Source organism: Rhyacophila brunnea, unplaced genomic scaffold, assembly GCF_057557595.1.
Source record: "Rhyacophila brunnea isolate RB1 unplaced genomic scaffold, BYU_Rbru_1.0 scaffold_15, whole genome shotgun sequence".
NCBI lineage: Eukaryota > Metazoa > Arthropoda > Insecta > Trichoptera > Rhyacophilidae > Rhyacophila > Rhyacophila brunnea.
This window is the reverse complement of record NW_028232806.1, coordinates 20,623,823-20,649,525: the sequence shown is the minus strand read 5'-3', so window position 1 is coordinate 20,649,525 and position 25,703 is coordinate 20,623,823. Positions and strand designations below refer to the sequence as shown.

General features: G+C 31.1%; 1 long non-coding RNA gene across 1 annotated transcript; it reads left to right on the top strand.

Moving 5' to 3' along the window:
• The first annotated feature begins 6,601 nt into the window (after window positions 1-6,601).
• LOC147075025 (uncharacterized) lies at window positions 6,602-7,634 on the top strand. Its single transcript, XR_015070039.1, has 2 exons — window positions 6,602-6,721; window positions 6,945-7,634. It is a non-coding gene; the product is annotated as an uncharacterized LOC147075025 (long non-coding RNA).
• Window positions 7,635-25,703: the final 18,069 nt, after the last annotated feature.

Genomic DNA, 25,703 nt, shown 5'->3' with positions numbered 1-25,703 from the left:
GCGATTAAGGGGATAAAGATTATACTATTTATGCATATATATATATATGTGCCATAAGCTTCTTAGTGTGGCTAAATAAATGCTTTTACAAAAATACCATAAATATTTTTTGTTCGCTTTGACAGCAAGCAGTGGCTAAAATATAATATTTTGAAAAGGGTTTTATCCCAAAACAATCCATTACATTATTAATATGTACATATAAACATACCTTCGTATATATACGTATATATGCGTGTAGCGATGTGAAGAATACAATATTGTTTTGTTTTAGGCATGGTTATGTACGCTAAAACACATACCCAAAATCGAATTGCGAGTATTCACGGTGAACACAACGGTAAGTTCTTAAATGTCCATTTTACACCCTTGTGGGAAGACTGCATAAAATGTATTGTACATTATATCAGAAATGGGCAAACTTTTAGAAAAACAGTTCTTATTGTAGTATAATTTATTTGTTAAAAAAAAACAAAATATTGTGAACATAATTCAGAAGGTTCACAACATTATATTTAAACTGAAAAAAAACTGTTTTTAATCGAACAAGTTGAATAAAAATTTATACTTGTCTAATCTATTCCAAACCGATCTGATTAGAACCTCCAATTGGACTTTTTTCATCCAATTGGAGATTATAATCGGGTTGCATTTGGAATCAAGTATGTCGTGTTATCAATAATATATTTCGGTACTAATCAACGAAATTAATTTGATATGTAGAGGTTTTACCCAACTCTACAACTGACATGTCTATGCCATACTCTAAAAATGAGCATATACAAAAAGCAGATGGAAGCGTCAAAAATGTCAGCTGTCAAGAAAGCTTCAATATAGACATTACGAGACACGACGTGTCCGTTTCTAAAATGTCAAGTTAAAAGTACCATTATAAACCTGTACCTACGCGATAGACTAATATACTCTTATATCCTGCCGTGTAAATAATTATTAACAAGAAGTATTCAGTTAATTGTGCATATACCAAAATACAAACGGTATAAAATATCCACACGTGTTTCCTTAATAAAAACCCGTATCATAATATCACATCTACACAATATCTAAATGCAACCTATCTTAACATAATATTATATTAGCGGAGGCAGTTAACTCAACACAACACCTATCCCCCCCATAGATAGCTTGCGATTAACGCGATCATGAGCGGTCATGTTAAAAAATATCACGCCTAACATTTAACTTCTCGGGATAGTTAACAGTATGAATATAAATATCATTTTATTTTTTAACACTTTTTTTTATTTTGGAGTTAAGTGATAAGTTAGAATAACCCTGCTGGAATGATTCCAGATTCTGACTCGTATAGTTTTAATCGGAATATGAACGCCGTACGTCTAGTTCTAGTAGATATTTAACAACAATAAAAAACAAGAAATTATTTTTATTACGGAGATACTGGATTATTCATTATTCTTTTTATGTTTTTTTAATCAAAAAAAGCTTGTTAATAAAAATAATCAAAGTGTTTTATTATAAAAAAAAACATATCCTGTCTACGTTTTAGCAAAATATACTGGTCCCGGTTGTTTTATTTTGTGAGGATTGAGTACCAAACATGTTTTATTTTACTTTGAGCGATAACTAAAAACTTCATCTGCATGAAATACGGACATGTGATTTTTCTTAATCAACGGGATATACATATAACGATTTGATCTAGACTCTAGACACACCATCCTCTATCAGAACCACTACACTGCCGCAATCTGACATATATATTATATTGTTACCATCGTGATATTTCATCGAACTAAATAATTGGTTGACCTAAACAGACAAAATTTAATTTCATTTATTCAAAATTCCCGCCCTTTCAAAACATAATTTTATTTGAAAATATGCCAATATAAGCGTTAGCCGCCCGATCACTGGATTTATAGTACAAAGTACCTGCAGCAGTGACTTCTTGAAAATCGCAGTTGGTGAGCGAGTACGCCATTTTTATTACCATCCCATAACGTAACCTCATCTTCACACAAAGTGTAATCGAATAATATTTGTAACTGGGTAGCGATGTCCTCATCGTTCATTTAATAGAGACATAATTTTTAACCGTACGTGATATTATACCCAACTGTAACTTGCCTTCAAGAATAAAGTGTCTTCAGTGTTTAAATACATCAAACCTAACTCTCCAAGAAATCGCGATCGATCGTATGCTATAATAAATAAAATTGACATAATGTACTTATATTATTATTGGTATCAGCTGTTAAAAATTAATTCTTAAACACGTTAGGAACGTTAAGTTTGTCTACTTCACACATATTTTTGTTAGATGGCAATTCTTAGATCTATACAGGCTAAAAAAACTTAATATAAATTCATCATAAGTCGACAAAGAACACACTTACAAACTTTTAGAGGCCACCTCAATTATTCTGCTGAACCAATAATACCATCACATGCCTGCAGGTAGGTCCGATCACTTCTATATAATTGCATATTATAACTGTTGTAGTGTATTTAAATTTCTTTGAAGTAGCTTCTTTACTTTACCTTGGCAATAATTATTAGATCTAACGAAGCTCGGAAAAAAACTGAATGAAAATTTATCATAAGTAGATATAGAAAATACATTTAAAATTAAAAAAAAATCTTAGACCACCCAAGTTGTTTCAATGGGTTTTAAAATTAGTAGCAATCAATAAATAAAATGGTTTTCAAAATTAAACTTTCTGACATTAGAAAATAAATTTTCATAATATGAACATATTTTGTATTTTGTATAAAATGAGTAGATATCAAAATATTGCTTTTTGAATTTGAAATGTTTACATAATATTATAAATATGTGAGAACAAAAGGGTGCCTTAGACATATAAACAACAAAATATTTTAATTACATATAATTTTCATCATATTGTGACAGGGTTAAAAAAGTTAATTGGTACTTTCATTTTCAATAAGTAGTTATTTTTTTACTTTGCGTGGAAGCCTTCGTCAGATAAAATATACCAGTTTCCATCAGGTGATTATTAAAATGCCTCAGCTTTGTTACCAATGATGTACCTTTGTTGTAGGGGTAAATATCCCCCGGCGTCCATTGTTTTGGGATAAACGCTTTCTAAAAGATACCAGATGTAGATAGCAAATGTTGTTTTTATTTCTATAAAATATTTGAAATATTCAGTGCTTTATCGAGCCCTAAATATATAACTGGATAATAATGTAATGATAATATTATTATTATTGGACAATATTTCATTCCAATTATTTTGCGATCTTATATGTTTTATCAAAAATGGATTTAAATTTTTCGAAATTGTGTACCTAAGTACCTAAGCGTAAGTAAAAATATGTGTACATACATATTTATTTTTCAATACCCTTCTTTTATTAAATTATCTCTATATATATAAAAATCTCGTGTCACGATGTTTGTGGTCGAACTCCTCCGAAATGGCTCGACTGATTTTTATGAATTTTTTTATGTATATTTTTTAGGTATGAGAATAAGTCAACAAGTATATTTCATACCGCTAGGTGATTAGGGTATCTCTATCCAGAAATTTTTTTCTTTTATTTTTTTGAAAATTTCTTTTTGTATTTTTTTTATTATTTTGCATCAAAAAATACCTATAATCCCAAATTTTTACTCTCCTACCCCCACCCTCCCATTTTTTATTCACGATTTTATTATTTTTGTATGAACAAATTTAACCGTCGTTCGTATTTCAAACAGAACGAAATTATTTATGTTGTTGAATGACAGATGGCGCTACGTCCAAGAAGAATTCAAGAGAAACGTCGCGTCATTTTGACATTTCATTCAGCATATCACAACGCAGTGCGTGCAAAATTTTGTACGATTTATTTTAATTTATATATTTTTATGTGCGTGTATTACAGTGCACAATGCCATCAAGACGCAAGGGGGGCCATTTGGGCCGTCGAACGAATAAAGCAACAAACATTCAAAATAGTAGAGCAGAAAGAACAGACGAACAAATCCAACAAGATAACAAAAATGTGCGTGTAAGCATGTCGCAATTGCGTGCATCCCAATCACAAGAGTCACGAGCTGAACGAAATCAACAACGACAATCGGAACGGAGCCAAGCGCGCCGGTTCGTAGTTAACACACGCAGAGCAAATGACCGACAACGCCAACAAGTACATCGAACATTTACATCCGCTTCGTTCCTTCGTCTCGCATTCTAGTACGAGCCAGATATTGAATATTCCGCTCATCCGAAAGTACTGATTGGTGCTATGGACAAAGAATGTCCCCATTGTCATGCGCTCAAATTCAAACATGAGTCATCCGAGATGTGTTGCGCATCAGGAAAAGTGCAACTACCAGAAATTGAGATACCACCAGAACCATTGAACGGCTTGCTCATCGGCACGGTTCCAGATTCAAACCTGTTCCTGAAGTCCATTCGCACATTCAAATCATGCTTTTCGTTCGTAACAACAGAAATAGTTCACAATACTGCGGCAAATGGTCAACAATTCCATTCTACGTTCAAAATCAAAGGCCAAGTATACCACAAAGTAGGCTCATTGCTGCCAATGCCAAACGAACCACATATTTTTTTACAAATCTACTTCATGGGCGGTAAGGACATCAATCATGTGGATGCACGTTGCGGCTACAATAGCCTCAATTCGCCTAATGCCAGGCGCATCGTCGGCGAACTGGACGCCCTGTTGAATGAGCACAATGAATTATTGAAATTCTTCAAAGCACACATGCACGAATTGCAAAGTGACAATCACGCTATTGTCATCAATCCTGATAAAACACCAGCTGGAGAGCACGTGCTTCGATTCAATGCGCCTGTTGTTGACGACATTGCTGGAATCATGGTTGGCGACCGCACATCGACGCGAGAAATCGTGATTCGAAGAAGAAACAATAATCTGGAGTTTATCGCTGACACACACCGTTCATTCGACGCTCTCCAATATCCGCTAATTTTCTGGAAGGGACAAGACGGATATTGCATAAACATTAAACAACGAGATCCTGTCACAGGTAATTCATTCATTATGAACATCATTACTCATTTTGAATTGAGAAAATGAATGGTTGATGTTTTTTTTGTTTTTATCGGCGGTCATCGTCTACAGCGCTCTATTCCTCTTTCTGTCATATATCCCATCCACACACACTTACGATACATACGTTATTTTTTATTTAACAACCAAAATATTCACTAGAAATAATTTATATGGCAGAACAACGTTTGCCGGGTCAGCTAGTATCATAATATAATATTATAATGTTTGCTTTTTCGGAAGAGTAGCATTACAAGAGGAATTGAACGACAGAAAACGAACCAAAAAATTGAATATTATTTAGATACTTACAGCTAATTTACATTTGAAATTAATAAATATAAAGGTATGAAAAATATTTTAAAAATAGAAGTACAATTAAAAAAACCGTTACAAACGCTGAAAAGATTCTTCTTATTGTTACATACGTACATATTATATTTGTATGGTTATTTTGTAATATAGCTGAGTAAATATTATATTTGAACGGTTTTAAAGAGATTCTTTAATATCTCCTGGTTTTAATTTATTTTATTTTGTGTAGAATGATACAATATAGAAAGTCTTATATCAGTGGAATATTATGCAATGTTTTCATGCTATTGATTTATTAAACATAGGTTATTGAAATAATAATTCTTGAGAATGTTTTAATTGTCCTCTGTATATTACCTAGAGACAGAGACTAGACTTCTTGATGATCCAAGTAAACAAAAGTACCAATTACTGGATCTTGCAATATTTTTGCCTCAGCCGAATATCAAGGCGTTCCAGTGTGTCCAATGTTTCAGAGGGAGTATTGCCTTCAAGTGTGAATTGTAATTTTTTCTTTTTTTTTGTAAATTTAAATTGTTATACCTACTACATGATTAATTGTAATATATTTTTTTTGAAAAGGTCCGATCCTAATAGGATCATACGGGCCTCCACAGAGTAGAGGTTTGTATTAACAGATTTTGTTTTTACAAGACATGGATGTCAGCCACTTGCTCAACCTATTAGGTCCATACCCTGACTCACACACAAATTTAAAAACAATATGTGTACTTTACAGACCTAGGATTCGAACATGGGACCCACGGCATGATAATCTAACGCTTAAGCCGCGCAACCACCGTTGGCGGTAATTGTTATAATATTATTTTAATAATAGTGTATGTTATATTATAATTATGTAAATGTAAAGCTAAATAAGTCTCAGATGAGACTTCATAGCTTCATAATAAAAAAAATGATGTATGTTATGAAAAATAAGGTTGAAATAATCGTTTTTTTATTAACCTTATCAGTTTTTAATCAGTGAAGTTGTGAATTATTATTACACACTTATAAATTAATTATTCGTTTTTTAATGTTATTTTAGAAAAAACCACATCCATTATATTGTTACAACGAGATTATTGAATATATTAATAGGTAAGTATATAAATATTTTTTAGATGACTGGTTTTTATTTCGATTTTTAATTAGGTACTTGAATAGAATCCATTCCAAGAATCGATTTTTTGCAGAAATCGACTTGTTTATACGTGTTTGCTTAGTATAAATTCGGTCGTACTTCTATAAATGTACCATACTATTTCTAAACATCCATTGGTTTATACTTGTTATTCTAAAAATTTAAAACAGATTTATACATAACATGTTTAAAACAATAATATTTATTTCACTTTGCGTTGTGTTAACTATGGTAAGTTTACATACATAGTGGAGTTTTTATTTAGCAAAATAATATTAAAACACTAAATTATCTAGATAATAATAATTAATATACTCGTATAATATTATGTAAGACACACTATTTTTAAAACGTATTTTATAACGGTTTTTATTGTTACTTGTAACATATTGTAATATTTACTCATGTTCGAATTAAAATTGAAATTATGTTTTTTTTAAATATATTTCTTCAGTTTTCCGGTGGTGAAAGCTTCCTTTTCGGTGATTCCGAAGGCATTACACACTCTACACCAACTGGGCCATTTTACCGGCCTGGTGGATACAAGTTAATGCCTGGAAAAATCCCTGAATATGAGGCACACGAACATACGACATTGCCAGTACCGGTGACTCACTCATAGATCTTGAACGGAGAAGTAAATGTGACTTACTTGGAAAATCAACATTTGTAACGGCGAAAAATTAAAGTGTCACATTGAAAATGCACTCGCTATGTCTCAAAACTCATACCGATAGGTATGCACCACAAAATACACAAATAATTTAAGTATGTAGTAGTAGAAATGTTCAAAGTTTTTACTTAAATTATTGTTCATAAGAACACGATATAAAACGTAATTCCAGCTCATAGAGAGTATTTTTTCACATGTAGGTACCACATAAAATAGCAACATTTTTAAAAATCAGTATTTACCTATAAGTGTATCGGAATCTAACAATATTGCAATTCCCTTAAAAAGCGTTTCAATTCAAGAATCAAAAACGATAATCTGAAATTTTTGATTCTGAAAGTGTATAATTATGTTTTTTTTCTATATTTTAGCTGCGTACCTACGTATATTAAATCTGTAAAAAATACATCACTCTGTATGTATTATAATAATTGTTACTCAGTGTATCAATAAAATAAAAATATTTTTTTATATCGATTTTTATTTATTTACTGATCAAAAAATGTATATTATTATAGTATTATCAAACACTTTTGTAGGGCAATAGATCGTGTTGATACCATGGATTCTAATTTTGTTGCGAACTCATTCATGTTTTTTTTAATAAAATATATCATGACGTATTAAATTCAATTACAAGGATTCGATGTATTAAACGAGAAAATCAATCCCGTCTATATTGTTGTTAGAATGCCTCTATTCAACGATTCTATAGAGGTCCTTAAAGCGTAAATTGTGATATATTTTATATATAATTTACCACTTCCGAGTTCATGAAATCTAAACTACCTTTGTAGTTTGTGACATATTACTATAATATAATATACTCTGACTAGCAGTAGAGATGAATGATTTTTTTGCTATTCAATATTTTTAAAATTCATTATCATCATCATCAGTCTGAATCTATCCATTGCTGGATGAAGGCCTCTCCAAGCTGAATCCACTTATCTCAGTCATGTGTGTAGTGTTGCCACGTAATTCCGTAGAACTTAATCATTGAATCAATCCAGTGGCCTCTAGGTCTACCTTGCCGACGTTTTGTAAATCTTGGGTACCACTGGATGACTAGATTTATCCAAAGATTGTCCCTTATTCGGGCTATGTGTCCAGTATACTACCATTTGTCCCTTGGTCCTTCAAGCCCTTGTCTGTTTCCTTATCTACTCATTCCTTTTTTTATCCTTTCGCATTATGCCCAGCATGCACCTTTCCATACCATTGTGCTACTCTAAGTTTCTGGGTCTCTCTTTTACTTAGAGTCCATGTTTCACACATATAATATGTCAATACGGGAAGCACACACTGGTTAAATACTTTGCGCTTTAGATACAGTGGGAGGTCACTTTTGAAGACATTATTCAGTTATTATATTATATCTCTAAAATTGGCATTAACATGATGGTTTTGTCAAAAACTATTTAAAAGTAATTACAAAATCCCGGTATTCCAATATACTAAGATTACGGGATCAAGAATTATTCAGTATCCCGTAATTACAAATCCTAGAACCGATTTACTATGCACGTGTCTTAATCTTAAATAACTTTGTAGTTACCACTAACAAAATTTATTATTTCGATATGTGTTTTGTCCGTATCGAAAATGTTATCGTGTATAACATCCAGAAATGTGTTTATGAAATGTATCGTTGGGGTAAAAGTGGGCCAGTGGGCCAGTAGGAAATAAGAGTGAAGTTAGGAGTAGGGGAGAAATAAAAAGGAAATGGCGAGGAAGACAACTTGTGATGATTTATAATTTTGTGTTAACATAGGGGTTGAAAATTTCTAAACAAAAATGATAAGTAATCAACATCGATACTTTAACCCGATACGAGTTTTGGCTACATTCAAAAAACGTCTTCATTTACTCTAGCCTACTGCCTACCACAAGCTTCCTAGATTACTTGCATCCAGTAATGTTAAATTTCTTAATACCCACAGCAATCTAGACTCCTCTTTAATTTTTCTTTTATTAAAAATAAATATTTTGGTTGGTTAAGTGTATTCATTTTTATCCTTGAGAAATGGCCTACCCCACGGAGTTGCCACATGATACAACAAAGGAACATAGTCCCCGTTACAATATTTATCGTATACCGGTTCAAAGACTTTCCTCATTGTCTTCCATTCGAAGATGACCAACATTCTTTCATCTTTTTTTTGATAAGGTTCAATACTCCGATTAGAATGGATCTAATGAGGGTTCAGTATAATTATTCCTTCTTAAGTTTGCATTGCGAGGAGTCCTTATTTAAATAAAAATGAAACTTTATAAAAGGGAGAATTTTGGAGTTAAATGTAAGGGGTATCAATTAAATAATTTTTATTTAAGGCTTAATACTATCAAGATTTAAGAATGGAACATTTCTCATCTATTTTACATAATTTCCAAATGTAATATTGTAAACGTCTTAAATTATTAATTGGTAATGTACTAAATATGTTTATTTAAATAAATAATTTGCAACAACTTTATTAGTTATACAGGTACATACTGTTTTTAAAGAATTGGTAGTGGATCGGTTGAATAACTTTACATGAAAAAATACTGACGCCAGTTTGAAATTAAAATTAGTATCATTTTTCATGAGAGTTGCCCATCATTGTCGGAATTTGAAATAACTTTTGAATATATTCTACTGCTGTGTTAATAAATAATATAATAGTCGTGTGTTGCAAATGCGTGATTAGGTTATTTAATTTTAAAATATTCTGGATTAATCACTGAGACAAAGTTAACATGTATATGTATTGAGTACCTAGTTATTGTATTATAATATACTTAAGAAGTAAATATAGGCCAATAATAAACTCAGGTCTATTATTGTGTATTTATAATTTAAATAACCGGACTTATTGTGTAATCTAGGTAAATAATCATTGTTTATTTGTATAATAATTAACGCTCGTTTACATTGTGTTGTGTAATACGATACGTTGTAATAATATTGAATTAGATACTTACGTGAAAGGATGTTTTGGCATAAAAGGTTGATAAACAAAAGGAAACGGATATTGTAGTAAATCTTAATTCTTAATTATTTATTGATCAATCCGTCAAGAAAATGTCTGATTTTAGATGTTTACAATAAAACTCACACTGGCAAAGAATTTGGTGCGTCCAAAGTAATATTTTATATTTATCTTACATAATATACTCATTCTTGTGTTTTCTTGTATTGCATATAGAAAATGGGTAACATTGCGTAATTTTTGTTAGATGTTGACCATATGCGTGACTTATCGTTTTTTGTTATTGTGTACCTCATATATTATGTGTGTTCGTTATTGATATATTGTACATACCTGAAAGAAGGTTTAGATAGACATTGTTTTATAAATAAATATTCATACCAAAGAATATTATGTAGGCAGTAAAAAAAATAAAAAGATAACGTGATATTGGGGACTAAGAAATCATTATTTTCAGAGTTCTTTGCTTAGGGCTGTATGCATACTTTCCACGGATTTTCTCTTGAGCCTACTTGGATATTGTAGTTTAAAGTTACAATATATTATCTTTATAATATGAATACAGATTTTTCCGACTTATGCGTGGTGTGAATGAAAACTCTGGTACTTCTTCTTGCCAGTATCGTATAATTTTTTTAAGCATTAGTTGTTTATTCTTCCAATGTGCAGAGCTAACCTGCCATTGGTGAAATTAATTAGGAGAGCAATTAATATATGAATTGAAGCAACATGTTTTAAATATTGTTATCTATATGTTATTATTCCACTTGCGTGAGAGTAAGGTTAGGAAAACATTGTTTCATAAATCCTTAAGTTAAAACTCAGTTTACTTCTTTCAGACTATCTATAATATTATTATATTTATTTTAATATGGTTATTTATTTTGTTATATTGTATTTGAATTGAATATATCATTATAATGATATTTTAATATTAGGTTTATAATAAAATAGTAAATAACTCATCATCACATAAGTACTAATACGTTTCAATTTAAATAAACCTTTTTGCAAAATAATTCTCTCTCAACAAAAAAACAGAAAACTTTTCAGCGAGTGTTGAAAAAAATCATTAAAAATTCATAAATAAAATTCCACAAAGAGTAAGCGATTTCCACACAAAATAATGCTTAAAAAATCTTTTGATATCAAAATTTCTTGCATAAATTTTCATGAATTAACCATTCAGACCGTTTTCTCGAAACTTTCACAATCTTACATGAAAGGTAAGAAATTTCTCTGGGGACGCTCATGAATATTATAGAACACAAGTTCACTTTTACTTGGGACACCCTGTGGAGTACCAAATAGGGTAACCTATACTCGAAAAAATAAGCTTTCCTCACTCTTATAATGCCATGTATACAGAGCAACAAGGTCACAAGAAACATTATTAACAAACAAAGATTTTAACACGAACACATTTTTTATTACCCATATATATTATTGACATTAAATAGTAAATAAACAGATGTAATATTACAATTAGAAATACTTAAAAATAATTAGCCATGAAATTTTAAGTTAAATTGAGAGTCAATGTAATCGGTATTTTAAAACATGCCATATTTTAAATCTATTTATGCCCTATGCTTGTTTATTGAATTATATTACATTGCTACTCGTTACCCGTTAGGTATTTCAGTTCCCATTATATTTGAGTTCCCTGATTGACGATCTTATACTGAACTACTATAGGAATATCTATTTAATAGTTAAAATAAAATTTCAATGTATTTTTTTTTAATATTGTCATAATCGTCTTAGCTAATAAGGGCTAACCTTTTTATGAATAACAAAATATTAAATGCAAACCCGCTATGCCCATGCAGATTTCATATTCACAAAAAAACTGCGATGATGCATACAATGTGCTTGAATATATGAAAATAATATGTAAACCGTTAAGGGGGTACTTGCTCCTCGTAGGTCAAAATTGAGTTCTTATTGTATTTTCAAACCATGATCCTGGACACTCCTTAAAAGTTGTAGATAATCTATTTATATAATTTTGAAGCCTTATTATTCCTTATATTTATTTTAAACATTTGATGACTGCATAAAGTATTTTTGTTACATAAAATAATATTATTTTAAACCTCTCGCTCTAATGTTTTAGAATATAGTCATATTTCGGTACATAACTTACTGTGCAGTGGTGTTAAGATTTTTTTCATTTATTAATTTTTAAACGCATTTATAAAACCATTAGTATAATTTATGACGAGATAATTTTTGTAAAATATTCACGATAAAAAATTATATTGATAATCTCTGTGATCCCAAATATTTAGCCGGCCCAAGCCACAGCCCTCAATGTCACAGCTGAAAATTACAAACCTTCAGCATTTAGAACACCCGAACGTCGCCGCGCAAAATAAATTATGTTGTATCGCGGGCAAAATTTCCGTCCCACGCCAAATTAATGCATTACATTTGCGCGCGCAACTTCGTCCCACTCCAAAAATACACTCTGATCTGTTTTCCCAAATGCGCCTAAAGAAGTATATATATATATATATATATAACAAAACTATTATGGGTTGGTTTAGGCAGGGTTTAATAGATTTTTAAAAACTAACTAACACAATCTGTGAATTGTAGTCTTAGTTCAATATACGTAGGTATGACTAACAAAGTTTAATGTGGACTATTTATAACGGATCTTAACAGCCTACCTCCACCCTTCGCTACTGGTGTCTATATATGGCTTTTATAAATATTATATGCCTATTACATAAGCTTGGATTTTAATACATCGTTTTCACATAAAATAAGTCATAAACGGAGCCGGTGCCAAGCAATAGGATTAATAACAGTAATCAAATTCGCCCTGTTTAATTCATGTACACTAGAAGAAATCGCATCTGCGCATGTTCATGGTTAAGCTGTTGACTTGTAACAATTATAATATGGAAAGTATTTCTTGAGAATAAAATAAAATTGTATATAAAATAATGAATTCTAAGCGTAAACGGTTTGTACGACTCTTTTTATTAAAAAAATGTCAAGGAATTCACAAATAAAATTAATTTGCAATCTAAATTCAGTGTTTCTCAAAATATTGAATTTCGAGAAAACATTGTGTTCACCCTATGTTTGTGCTTCTCAAAGTTTCCGCCAAAACTCGTTTCTAAATATGGAAATCGAATAATTTAAAAGACTCTTCACCTAATAAAATCATTAACATAGCAGTTTAAAGTCTTTCCGGCGCACAAAGGAGATGGTAATGTATATTATGCTTATTTCCTTTCAAGGCTTCGCGAAACAATCATATTCCGTCTTCTAATTGTTTTATTTCGTAGAAATAGATGTATTTAATAGAAATAGAAGATATTAAAAAGAATTTAGATAAAATAATACGGTTATCTAATTGAATTGAAGATAAAGCGTCAAGCGACGATAATATATTCGTAAATGGATTGATTTACAATCTTATAAAAAACTAATTATAGTCGATTTAAAATAATTATTGGCTTAAAAATTAATTAATGTAACCAAATTTTTAAAAGAGTTTTTAGTATCTTTATTAATAAAATATTTAACCTTGAGCGCCCGTGATTGATGAGCGGTAACGTGTCGGCTTATACAGTTGTTTTTTCAATGTGTGTTAGACTCAGAGTATGGACCTCGTAGTTGAAGCAAGTGGGTAACATGCACACCTCGTAAAACAGAAATCTTTTCACGTGGCAGCCAAGGTCCACATCGGATTGTAGAGCTAATAATAACATAAACTTACCTTGAACGTGCGCAGATGTGATTTCATCTAGTGTGTAGGAATTGATAATGGTAAATGTGTTCATTGTACGGTTATTATTCCAGATTCTATTTACAGTTTCCTTTTTATTGTCATAGATCACGAGAGCGAAATCACGTAGTGTTAATAATATAAGTAATTAAACTGCCTATAATAAAGAAGAATTTTTATAAGCGGTTGGTCACATCCGTAGTAATAAATAAACTATTAAAAATATAATCTCACCGATAGACATCATGTCTGTCATAATTCATGCTGTCATTGTAGTTGTTGTACTTATAACCACATATCCCTACATACCAAAAATATTGAATTTTCTTCCAAAATTAGCCTTCTGTGGTTATATTATTATAAAAAATCAATGAAGCAAGTTCCAGTTTGACGCATGTATCAAATAATGTAGGAGTAATTCAGAATTTAAGAATTTGTATGCATTTTCATATTATTTAGACTTAATCCCTCTGGAAGAAGGTTTTCTTCGATAGCACATCTATATACCAAAAAACTACCCTCGTCGCTATGGAAGAATATGATAGAAAATTGCGGGAGAGAGGGGGTAGAATGTTTTAACAGTTTTTAAACGGGGGCAGTGAACTCTGTGCATCCGAGGTAATTGTTGTAAGCCAAAACCGTAGCTTGAATGCATTTAGAGGCTACTACCTACAATGTAATAAAATCAAGCAAGTAGGTATACGTATATAATATTATTTATATTTATTTATTTATTTATTTATTTATTTATTTATTTATTTATTTATTTATTTATTTATTAATAATAAAGAATAAAAATCAGGATGATTATATACAGGTCAATTTGGCAAAAAATATAATACTCTTATAGAGAGGGGTAGATGACCAATCAGTTTGCTTCAACTCATGTAACCCATGCAACTTTAAAACAGTGAATAGATTAACTCACCTGGGTTCCAAGCTCTCCAAGAATATTAATCGGCTTGTTGAATTAGGCAACGTTTTATAACAGTGAATCGAGTATACTTGTTAGTAAACCTAAAAAAACACAGAAATACAAAAAGTATATTTTTAAACAAACGGTATGACAAAATGAAAGTGATGTGTCCTTTTATCGGGTCTCAGTTTTGCGATTTCAAATAATATATATGAAATGAGTCGTATAGTTCCTATATTATACGATAAGTCCACTTTGATAAAATGTTGGCAAACTAAATATTTTCATTTAATACCACTTCTTCTTATGAAAACCTATGATTGAATTTATATTATGGTGGTGTGTTGTTTTTATACAAATATTCACAATAAAATTAATCAATTTCGTAGCAGTAAAGAAGAAATTGACAAAAGAGTGATGGACTTATCGGCATTTGAAACTAATTGTCAAATTTATCGTATTTAGGAACCCAGTAGGTGTGACTTATCGGTATTTGTTTCTCAACACTAACGATAAGTGGTTGACAAGTATAGAGTAAATAAAAAACAATTATTATTTCAATAAATACAAAAATAATTTCATTCATTGGTATCATCAAATAATCGTTCCGATATCTTTTGCGGCTACTATAATTTGACTATAGAAAGGCAAAGGGATTTAAAAAATAAGGTTTAATTGGATAATAACATAACATCATTTATATACACTTTGTGGTCAAGGATATAAGTTGCAAACGCAGAATTTAACTCTAGCGTGTAAAGAAAAAGAAGAAATTGAAGTGGGAAAAAAGACTTTGCCATCATTTTATTGGATTTTTTTAAAATTATCTCAATAATTAATATAAGATAAGGATAATAAAATACAAACTAATAATCATCAAGAATTTTATGTTTATTTTATATTCTTTGAAAAAAAAAACACAACAAAAACATTTTTGTGTCTCCTGTAAAATTTCATTTGTGTGGGCTAAGTCTTTTTGCCTTTGAAAAGTAGATAAATACAGTTCTTAAGGTTTCACGGTTTGGTCTCGGTAGTGCATATAGCTATGATTGAAAACTGATACAGATCGAAGAAAATGGAAGAAGTAGATCCTTAAAAAAATGTAGATTTTCGTGACGTATTGTTCAAATAATTCTAAGATAATAAGCGATAGGGATTCCTACATACAACGATATCTAACAGTGGCATAGGTTCTCTCCTGGGAAAATTGTAAATTTTCTGTTCTGGGAGAGAAAATTGGAAACGCGTGAGGAAATTCCTTAGAGACCTGGTGACACTTTCATCTAGCGTACGCAAACGTGTTAGAAGTCAAATAATGTTATTTATATAACGTAGTCTTATTAATTATTACACTTTTTTTTTATTAAATAATATTTTTTTTTGTATAAATGGACGATTATCGGGGGGATGAACGTTGTTATGTTCTTACCCCCGATCTTATGTGTAATCGAGGAAGGTTGCTTGATATGTGTCTAATATGGTACTTATGTTCGGGCAGTGATGAATAATACACAAACTTGGTATTTTCTTGGTTTTATATTGTAGTCATAAAGTTTGTATAAACACGGCACAAAGAAATGACTATCACATTGATTTTAGTTTGAGTTGAAAGGTTTACATTAATTTGGAATAATTTAGATACGGTGCGAGACACAGAACAGTGGGGCGTGTCGACTACACTGTAGGAAGGCCGAACGGCAACTGTACATATCCGTTTGAATTATTGTCTATGGTATACCAATGACCATAGACAACAACATGACAGTTGTAGAGCTATATACAAAACCTCTATACGATATATTAAAACAGGTAAAGGAATTAGTAAAGAAAAATTTACTATAAGTAAGGTTATGCGATAATAATTTGCCTTCTGTGATGACTTCATATTGATAAATTAGTTTTCTTATTTCACGTTGTTAAAATATCACTATTTATATATTTTGCCATCCGCAAAGCTGAATGCACGGATATGCCCATGGTGTCCTTTACTTCATTTAACTTCATCATTGAGTAGTAGATACCCTCTTACGTATACTGCCCCCATAAGCAAAAACACAGCTAATGGGAAAAAATGAAAAATTAAAGTAAGTATGAGGTGACATACTAGATAAAATTCTGAACATAATTGCATAACAAAATAAACTGCAAATCATTTATTTTAATATAGAAATCATCATAATGTGTTCATTACTTTTGCAAAAATGTTAGCCTTTTCGATGCAACAAAACAGTAAATAATGATTCATAAGCAAAAACACAGCACATCTATCGATTTGCTGTGTTTTTTGCTTAAAAACGCTGGCCTACTGTTTTCTTGTTTATGATTCTAGAATTTTTACATAAACGTAATACCGCATGTAACTGGTAATAATGAGATAACCTCAAATTAATCATTCACTAACTTCATATCGCCCTACATTTTTAATGATATTTTAAGACTCAAAGGTGATTAAGTTCGAAATTGGACTAAGAATCGTGAAAAAAAGATTCTCAACCTTTTTTGGAGAGTATGCAATTGGATAAACTTGATCAAAATGCTGCAAAATCCAATGAAATTATAATTGGAAAATAAAATGTTAATGACCAGTTAATTACTTTTTAATTATTACATTTAAATATCATGTTAATTATATCTAATGGCCAACTACTGAAAACGCTCCAGTCCGTCGTTAGCACTAAATGAGATTTATTAATTTTAATCTTAATCTATCATAAAACACATTTCTAACTATCTAGTCTTATTAAATTAATGATATTCGTACTTATGTCTCTGAACATTTGATATTTAAAAATAATGCAAAAGGAAATTCCTCAATATTCCTTTTTTCCAATGCGAGCCGCATGGCTGCTTCTAAGTTTAAATCTGTCAACTGGCTTCGATATTTGTTTTTTATGAAGTGCATTTCACTGAATAATCTTTCACAGTATACAGTAGTAGGAAAAATTGACAATATTAACTCATTTAGTGCTGACACTGCGACAGGCGCGTTTGGCGCGTCTGGCCATTAGATATAATTAACATGATATTTAAATGTGGTAATTAAATATTAATTAACAGGTCAGCAGTTTATGGATCATTTTTGAGCGTGGAAAGAAATTTAAGACAAGTCATGTGTAATCAACCAATTTCATAATTTAAAAAATACATTTTTGAAATATTATCATGTGTGGCCGTGGTGGCCGCATGGGGCCACCACGGCCACACATGAAAACCACTGGTGTAGACCCTACAGGAAGGACATGATGATTGTCAAAGCCGTCAGAGGCAATACATTTAAAATAAAAAACTTCGTTTGATATCGCTTTTGCGTAGCACGATATGAGGTTTTTGACTAAAACTTCTCTCCTTAATATACCAAAACCTCAAGTGTACGTTGCACCATGTGGAGTAACAAAGGAAAATAAGAAATGCATAATTCAAAAATAAGGAAGAGTATTGCCTACAAATAGGATGACGTTTTGGGAGTCTTCCCACCAAAACTGACGAATTTTTGTATATTTAAAAATATATATTGTCATTCCAATATAATTTAATAAATAAAATACCATTACATTAAAAAATAAGTATTTAATTTTTCAAAAAGATCCATTACAATTTAAATTATAAGCAAAAAAACATATTTACTGTTTTTTTCCTTATGAAACTGACATTATTCCATTCAAAATCATAAATAAAAAGACAATAGTGAAGTTTTATAATCAATATTTTTGTAATTTTGCCATTTTTATGTAATCAAAATATCAATTTTTAAATAATCTATTATAAACCGAAACATTTATTAAAATTGATTAACTTTTAATGAAGCAGCAATGAAAAACATGATAACCTCTTTTTTCTCAAAATTGACTTTTTCCCATTAGCTGTGTTTTTGCTTATGGGGGCAGTATAATAGACCGTTGATGTTTTTTCTGATAATTAACATCTCACAATAATTATTGTCGTTTTCGCTTCTGGCCATATAGTCAAAGAACTGAAGAGCTCTCGTGTTATCTAGTATGATAGTTGTATTTATTTTAGTATACTATGTAAATCATTACAGTGGCACAATAGACACGGTAAAGCGGCTTACAATATAATTAATAGTGGTTTAATTGTTTATAGGCAGTGCAGCAAATAATTGAAAAAAAAAATTGTATATAGTGCCACTGTATACTGATTTACTTAAATCTACGGAGCCAAACAAAATATTTTCTCATTTTTTAGGACTAGAAAATAATATTGACAATTTTATTAATTCATCTCAAAGGAAAATTCATTCTAGTTTTAAAATATTTATTGTATATAATGGTTATGCTGTAGGGTATGTAAAGGTTCAGATTCATGGAAACAATAGATAATGGCCAGCAGGAAAGTATATTAATTATTTTTAATTAAAACCGTTTGCAAGTAAGAAGGTATTACTTTTGAATAGTTCCAGAGTGACGGAAAGAGATCATTTTGTCTCATTATATGAGTTTTATACCTAAAACGTCCTGTAGAATTTAATTTAATATATATTATATATATTTTTTAAATTTTCATTAATTTTAATATAAATTAAAGTTTCATCAAAAATAATCTTAGTCGATAGTATTGTGTTTAATGAATAATTATTTCATACACATATAGCATCTGATTGAACCAAGGTGTGGTAAGGTTTAAAAGAACCCTTTGCAAGTGTGATTAGCTGATTCAACCCACGAAATACACCTTGGAGTCCTGCCACTTTTCATGAGTTGTTTCAGCCAGATACTGTGGCAGACTGGAGGCTGTTGTGTGGAATAACGCTTTTACGGTTCCATTGTGCCTTATTATGCGATTAATTGTGATTTTTTAAAATATCAAACCAAAAATTATCGTGTTCCGATTGATTTATCTATTTAAAAAATGTCTTTATAACGTCCGAGAAGGATATTATTCCTTTCACAATCCTCTTTCATGAGAAAAATATTAAAATATAATGTTATATTTTAAATTATGTATTATAATGATTATCATATCATATTATTCAGATCATAAAACTACATCTTTTCACACGTTATTTTTATTGAAAGAAATAAAACAAAATCTGCTTCTCGCGAGATATTATTTGTCAGCATTTTTACAAACGCCATGTTATTATTATGGAATATCAAAAATTTGCGCAGTGTATATTATATTTGGAATGCCAAAAGCGTTCTTTTATTGCGTCCCCCTTGCAATTTGAATAAATCAACTTACGAATGCAGTTGATTTTCTCGAAAATTTTAACGCGTCTTTCTGGCGTGTGTGGAAAAAAATGGACGTGAATTTTACGCTCGGTACTTTATGTGGAGTTGAGAACCCCTGCTGGGCCGTTGATGCATTGCGAGCCTCAGATGTTACCCCCTGCTGAACAAATAATAAAATCAGGGCTTTGTGTGATCTCACTGTTTATTATGTATGTACATTTATCATCCTTAATAATGATTAGCAGAACATAAATAATTCCTATATATATATATATATAAATATCTATAAATCTATTGATTGTCTGTCTGTCTTTTATTTATTAATATTACTGAAAAACTGCTATAGCCAATATTGAGGAAATTTACAGAGCTTATAGGCTACCTAAAATATTGGTACGAACTTAGTAGAGTTCAAAGCGGCTCTCATGGTGCATTGCGTAAGGCGCTTGCCTTCCATCCGAGAGTTCCTGGGTTCGATTCCCGGTCAGGACACACAATATTTATGTGTTTTTCTCAAAGCCTGGGTGTTTGTAATTGTTCAAAATTACTAACAACCACCTTGTACGAAAAAGAAAGGACATGGTTATTAATATTTCTAAAAAAAAAAAAACTTAGTAGAGTTTTATACTCGTATAGTGCTCTAAACCCAGTAGTATAACCTATAAAACTGTTCTATAAATGATGCTCTCAATCTATAATATTAACCGATAGATTTAGCATGGTCGCTTTCCAAAGAGAAAGGCAGAAAAAACCTGGGTATTGTTGATTTATTCTTCGAGATACTTGAGATTGAACATTTCATTATTCGATATTTCAAACAAAATTTTCAATTATCGATATCTCAAAAAGGACAAGAGTATTTTAAAAAGGCGCATGTCTATCAAACATTGAATCCCATAAATTATTACACCTGCGAAAAGTCGGGTACTGCAGCTCGTTATATAAATATAATATTATATTATAGCGATAATATGACAAAAAGTTTTATAAAAACGAAATTATAAAAATACAACCATAAAACTAGTCACATAACAAGTCACAGTGGAACCAGCAGAGCATCAATTTACGCAACAGTCTGTGGCTTAACTCGTTGTATAGCTGAAATAACTCAAAAAAAGAAGACGGAAAAGCACAAAAGTTATAGGATTCCACGATTTGTTCAGTGGGCCTACTTATGTATCATATTATGCACATGTACATATTATGTACAACTAGAATGTACATACTAGATTCGGTTCAAACAGACGCTATATTTTCGTGAAATAATTCATTCAAAATAATACAATTATTGACTAAGGGTATGTCTCTATTACACGATATTTTAATTTATTTTAAAATTATTAACAAAAGGTATGTACTATTCCATTCCAATCATTTTTATTGACCCTAGTTTTTCCTTTCGACATCTTCTGGCTCGTTTGTATATCTGTATATTATTATAGTACCTATATTGCAGATTTGGTATTGACTACGACTACAGGAATAGGGATAGTATGCAGAGAAATGCGTGAGTATTGCACGTCTGTAAGTCTGGCCGAAAACGAATGAAAATGGAATGTAAGGTAAAGCCAAACACTCCAAGGGTTTACATCCACCATTCCCCGTTATGTTCCTTTTTTTAAATATACTCTTGATATCCTCATGTTCAAATTGTCACTATTTTGAACGTAGAGCCTATAATTTCCTGCTATTTTGCGAACGTCCTACGTTCATCATGGACAGAGATCCCTACGGTGGCTAAGGTATACGCTGTATTGCCTCTAAAATAATAAAAATATATAATTTATCAAGTTAAGAATCCCTGCTGGAGAATGTGACCGCTTCAAAGTTGAAAGTGTGCCAGGGATAGGCGTTAACATTGAAATACGATGTGCTATCTAATAATATGAGATTTATTAATGTGAATCTGTAAATTTCTTGCGCCGCATGAAAATTCCGGGCGTCGTGGCGTCCTCTCGCCGCCAACTATGACGTCACTTCCGGCGCACGCACTGTAGTACTTTAAAGAAATAGTTGTCCTCGCATTTGGCTGCTAGTGTGTTATGATAATTGTTAATTTATTGGTTACACGTGCCTTAAAATGTATCTAATTCTGATTTACTGCAGGTATTATCAAATAATACGTATTAAAATTATTAATGACATTGTTTTGGTGAAAAAATCAAATGGAAAATTCTTTAATGGGATTTCCTTTGGATATAAAGTAAAACCGTATGTTAATAGACTTATATAAACGTAATTTAAACAGTTCTCCTCGATCATTTCTTTATTCAAGACCAAATTCTCTTACTAACTCACCACTTTTATCTTTACCAATCTAATTATTTTTTGCATTATTTTTTGCCAAAAAACAAGCAGGTGTTTCGATAAGAATATGCGTAAGTTAGTAAGGCCGTAAATGGTATAATAATATAGATATAAAATCTATATTATTTGATTATTTATTAATGAAATTTAACAATAGTGCAAATGTATTTATTTTAAATAATTTACATCCGATACCTTCGACCTTTATGGAGCATCAGAAAATTTTATTTATAAGGATATCTTTCTTTGTTTGTTTGCTTTAAAAGGGCAGATTTGTTTTTTTTTCTGAATGAGGGTGGTATGTCAAATAAGTTTTGTAATCTCTGGCTTAACCTATTAAATACATGGTCAACTGCACAGTTGCTTGACATTAAAAATAGTATATAATATTTGACTGCGTCTACTCACTTCACTTCAAAGACGGGCGCTCTACTTACTAAGCCATCATGAGGCACACACAAATAATATGCTCCATTGGAGTGTGAACATAGTAATTTGTTTCCTTTTTAAAATACGCATTGAATTTAAAAATATATATCTTTTATTTCCTGCTAAATTCATAAATGTTCCACTAGGTAAGTAATTATTAAAAAAAATAATACAGAATAAATTAGTAATGCTTTTTTTCATTCATATGGTAAAAAATGCTTTTCTAGAGTCAGTTCCAGGATATCATTGAAGGGCTTCCAACTAACAGTCTTCGCCGACATGAACAAACTGTAGTGATTGAACCGGTTATCTATCGACCCTTCAGCTGTAAGAAATATAGAAGGCATTAGGCAGGGTATGCCTGCGCGGCGCTGCTCTCAGGAAGCTTCAGCAATTATTGATAACTCTAGTGCGTTGATGCTCTTCCTGTGCTTCCCCTACTCTGGAGGCTACCCAAAACCACCAGTCTCTCCAAACTACCCGGCATGCGCCGAATATTATGTAAAAAACGGCAAAAAGCGTCTTAGACATATTTTTGAGAGCTGTTCCTTTATTTGGAGTCTTTGGATGGCGTTCGTTTTGTGCTCCGTCTAAAAAATACGAAGCATTTGGCACCAATACCATATTTTGAAGGCATTCTTTTCCTCAGGGTTCACGACTTGAAACCGTAGAAAAATTTGAAGACCACTGACTAATATTTGCAAAAGTATTATTTTATATATAAAATATTTTAAAATATTAATATAAGTATGCATATTATTTCACGTATATATTAAAACTATATTTTTAAGCTACGAACTGCTGAGTTTTCATTCGCATAATGTGAATTATATTAGGAAACCCATCTTTGCGGGGTTTAATATTTCCTGTGTTGCCTCAAAGTGAACCTCAAATATGCAAAAGTGCATTTCAAGGAAGGATGTTTGTAGAAAATTAAATGCACTAAAGTACATGATAAGGTTTATGTTGGCTTTCTCCGCGCTATGATAATATTACGACGAACACTTGGAATTTTATAAATGTTTTACTGCCAATTTTAAAACATTCTACTGGATTAAGTACGCGTTTAAAATAAAAACTGAATTTAATCTTTTAGGTAAATTGAAACATTATTCGTACATAGATAAGCAACAAAAAAATACTAATCTCAAAGAAACTGATCAATATGATAAAGGTATGCATATAGGGATCTAGTAGCAGGTTACATAAGAGAATGTATCGGAATCTTTCGAGGTGACAACTAGACTTAAACTTTTTATTAAATCTTGCTTTTAAGAAAGCTCTAAGAGCTGTTTCAAATCAGAAGGCAGAGTAGTAATAAATGGATCTCATAAAGTACCTACCTATTGAGCTTTGAGAAACGAAGCACATAATAATAGAGATTTTTTCACTTATCTGAAGAATATAGCAAAAATAATAATATATATAGGTTAACATTGAGAGTATCAAGGAAGAATGGAGAATAACTCGACATTCAAAAGCACTAACGTTTTATTTATATCTTCTCAAGAATTAACTTCTCCCAAAACATGCAGAAGACTAAAGATTGGAAGTGCAGTACTCTCTACACTAAAAAATCTATTCACATTTAAGCTACTACTTTAAAAAAAATCCTGTTATACAACGTGACTGTCTAACGACGAAACAAGATAAAGCAATCCAAATATTTAAAAACAAAACTATCTGTAGAATATTTGAACCGAATCAAGAAAACCACTGGTAGCACATAATTATTATTATGTATGAATGCTGAGCTCTGCGAACAGTCGATAGTGTGATAAGGCTAAATAAATTCTAAATAATTCATGTATGAGATTGGTATTAGGTACTAGGGAATCCAATCCCGAGCCAAAATTCTGATACCAGGATTTCGGGATTACAATTTGACAATCCCGGGATCCCAAGACTGGTGCCGGGATTGGCATTTTTTCCATTGTTAATATAATTTTTTTAAATTTACAAATAACATTGATAAAATCGGTCAATAATAAATCTAGGATAATTTATACTATTTAAGACATTTATTATTAACTAGCTGAGCCAGCTGGCTCTCGCCAGTCTGTCTTGCTAGGTCTTGCAGACAGCTTTTCGTCATAATGACGTGGTGTTGGATTTTAATATAATTGTAAAGTATGTATAGACGGCGCCATAGTTTTCCCTTCAGGGTTCAGGTCGATGATAAGGACGACAGAAATAGGTATAATATCACAAATTCGTTAAACCTATAGTAGTAGAATCAGGTTGCGGAACCCTTCATCCAGTTGTTGATTGATCGTGGTTGATGATGATGATAATGATGATGACGATATGAATATGTAGATAAATATAATATCACTGATATTGATAAATACAGCAATTAAAATGACAGAATGGAGTAGAATCAGGCTAGGGAGGCCTTTATCCAGCAGTGGATTGGCTCAGGTCGATGATGATAAGTACCCGATAGTAGTAGAATCACGTTACGGAACCCTTTATCCAGCAGTGGATTGATGATGATTATGACGATATGAATATGTAGATAAATAACATTAGCATTTTAATAAATATAGAAAATCAAGACTGTCAAGAATACAATCAACGTAGAGAGGCTTTCATCCAGCAGTGGATTTATTGAGGCTCGTGATAATAACACATTATATTATATAGATAGGTAGATAATATAATATCACTAATTTTGATTAATATCACAATTCATGTGTTAGTAAGGAGTAGAATAAGGCTGAGGAGGCCTTCATCCAGCAGTGGATAGGATCAGATTGATGATGATAAGGACGATAAAAATATGTGGATATTATAGTATATCACACATTTTGATTACTATAACAATTCGTATTAATTTCTTTCATTGTTTGCAATGGAAACTTTGTTAGTTTAATATGACTAATAGCACATCTGTTGTGTCCGCATTAGATATAATTAGTATGTTATTTAAATATGGTAATTCAATATTAATTAAATACTCCGCAGCAAATGAGA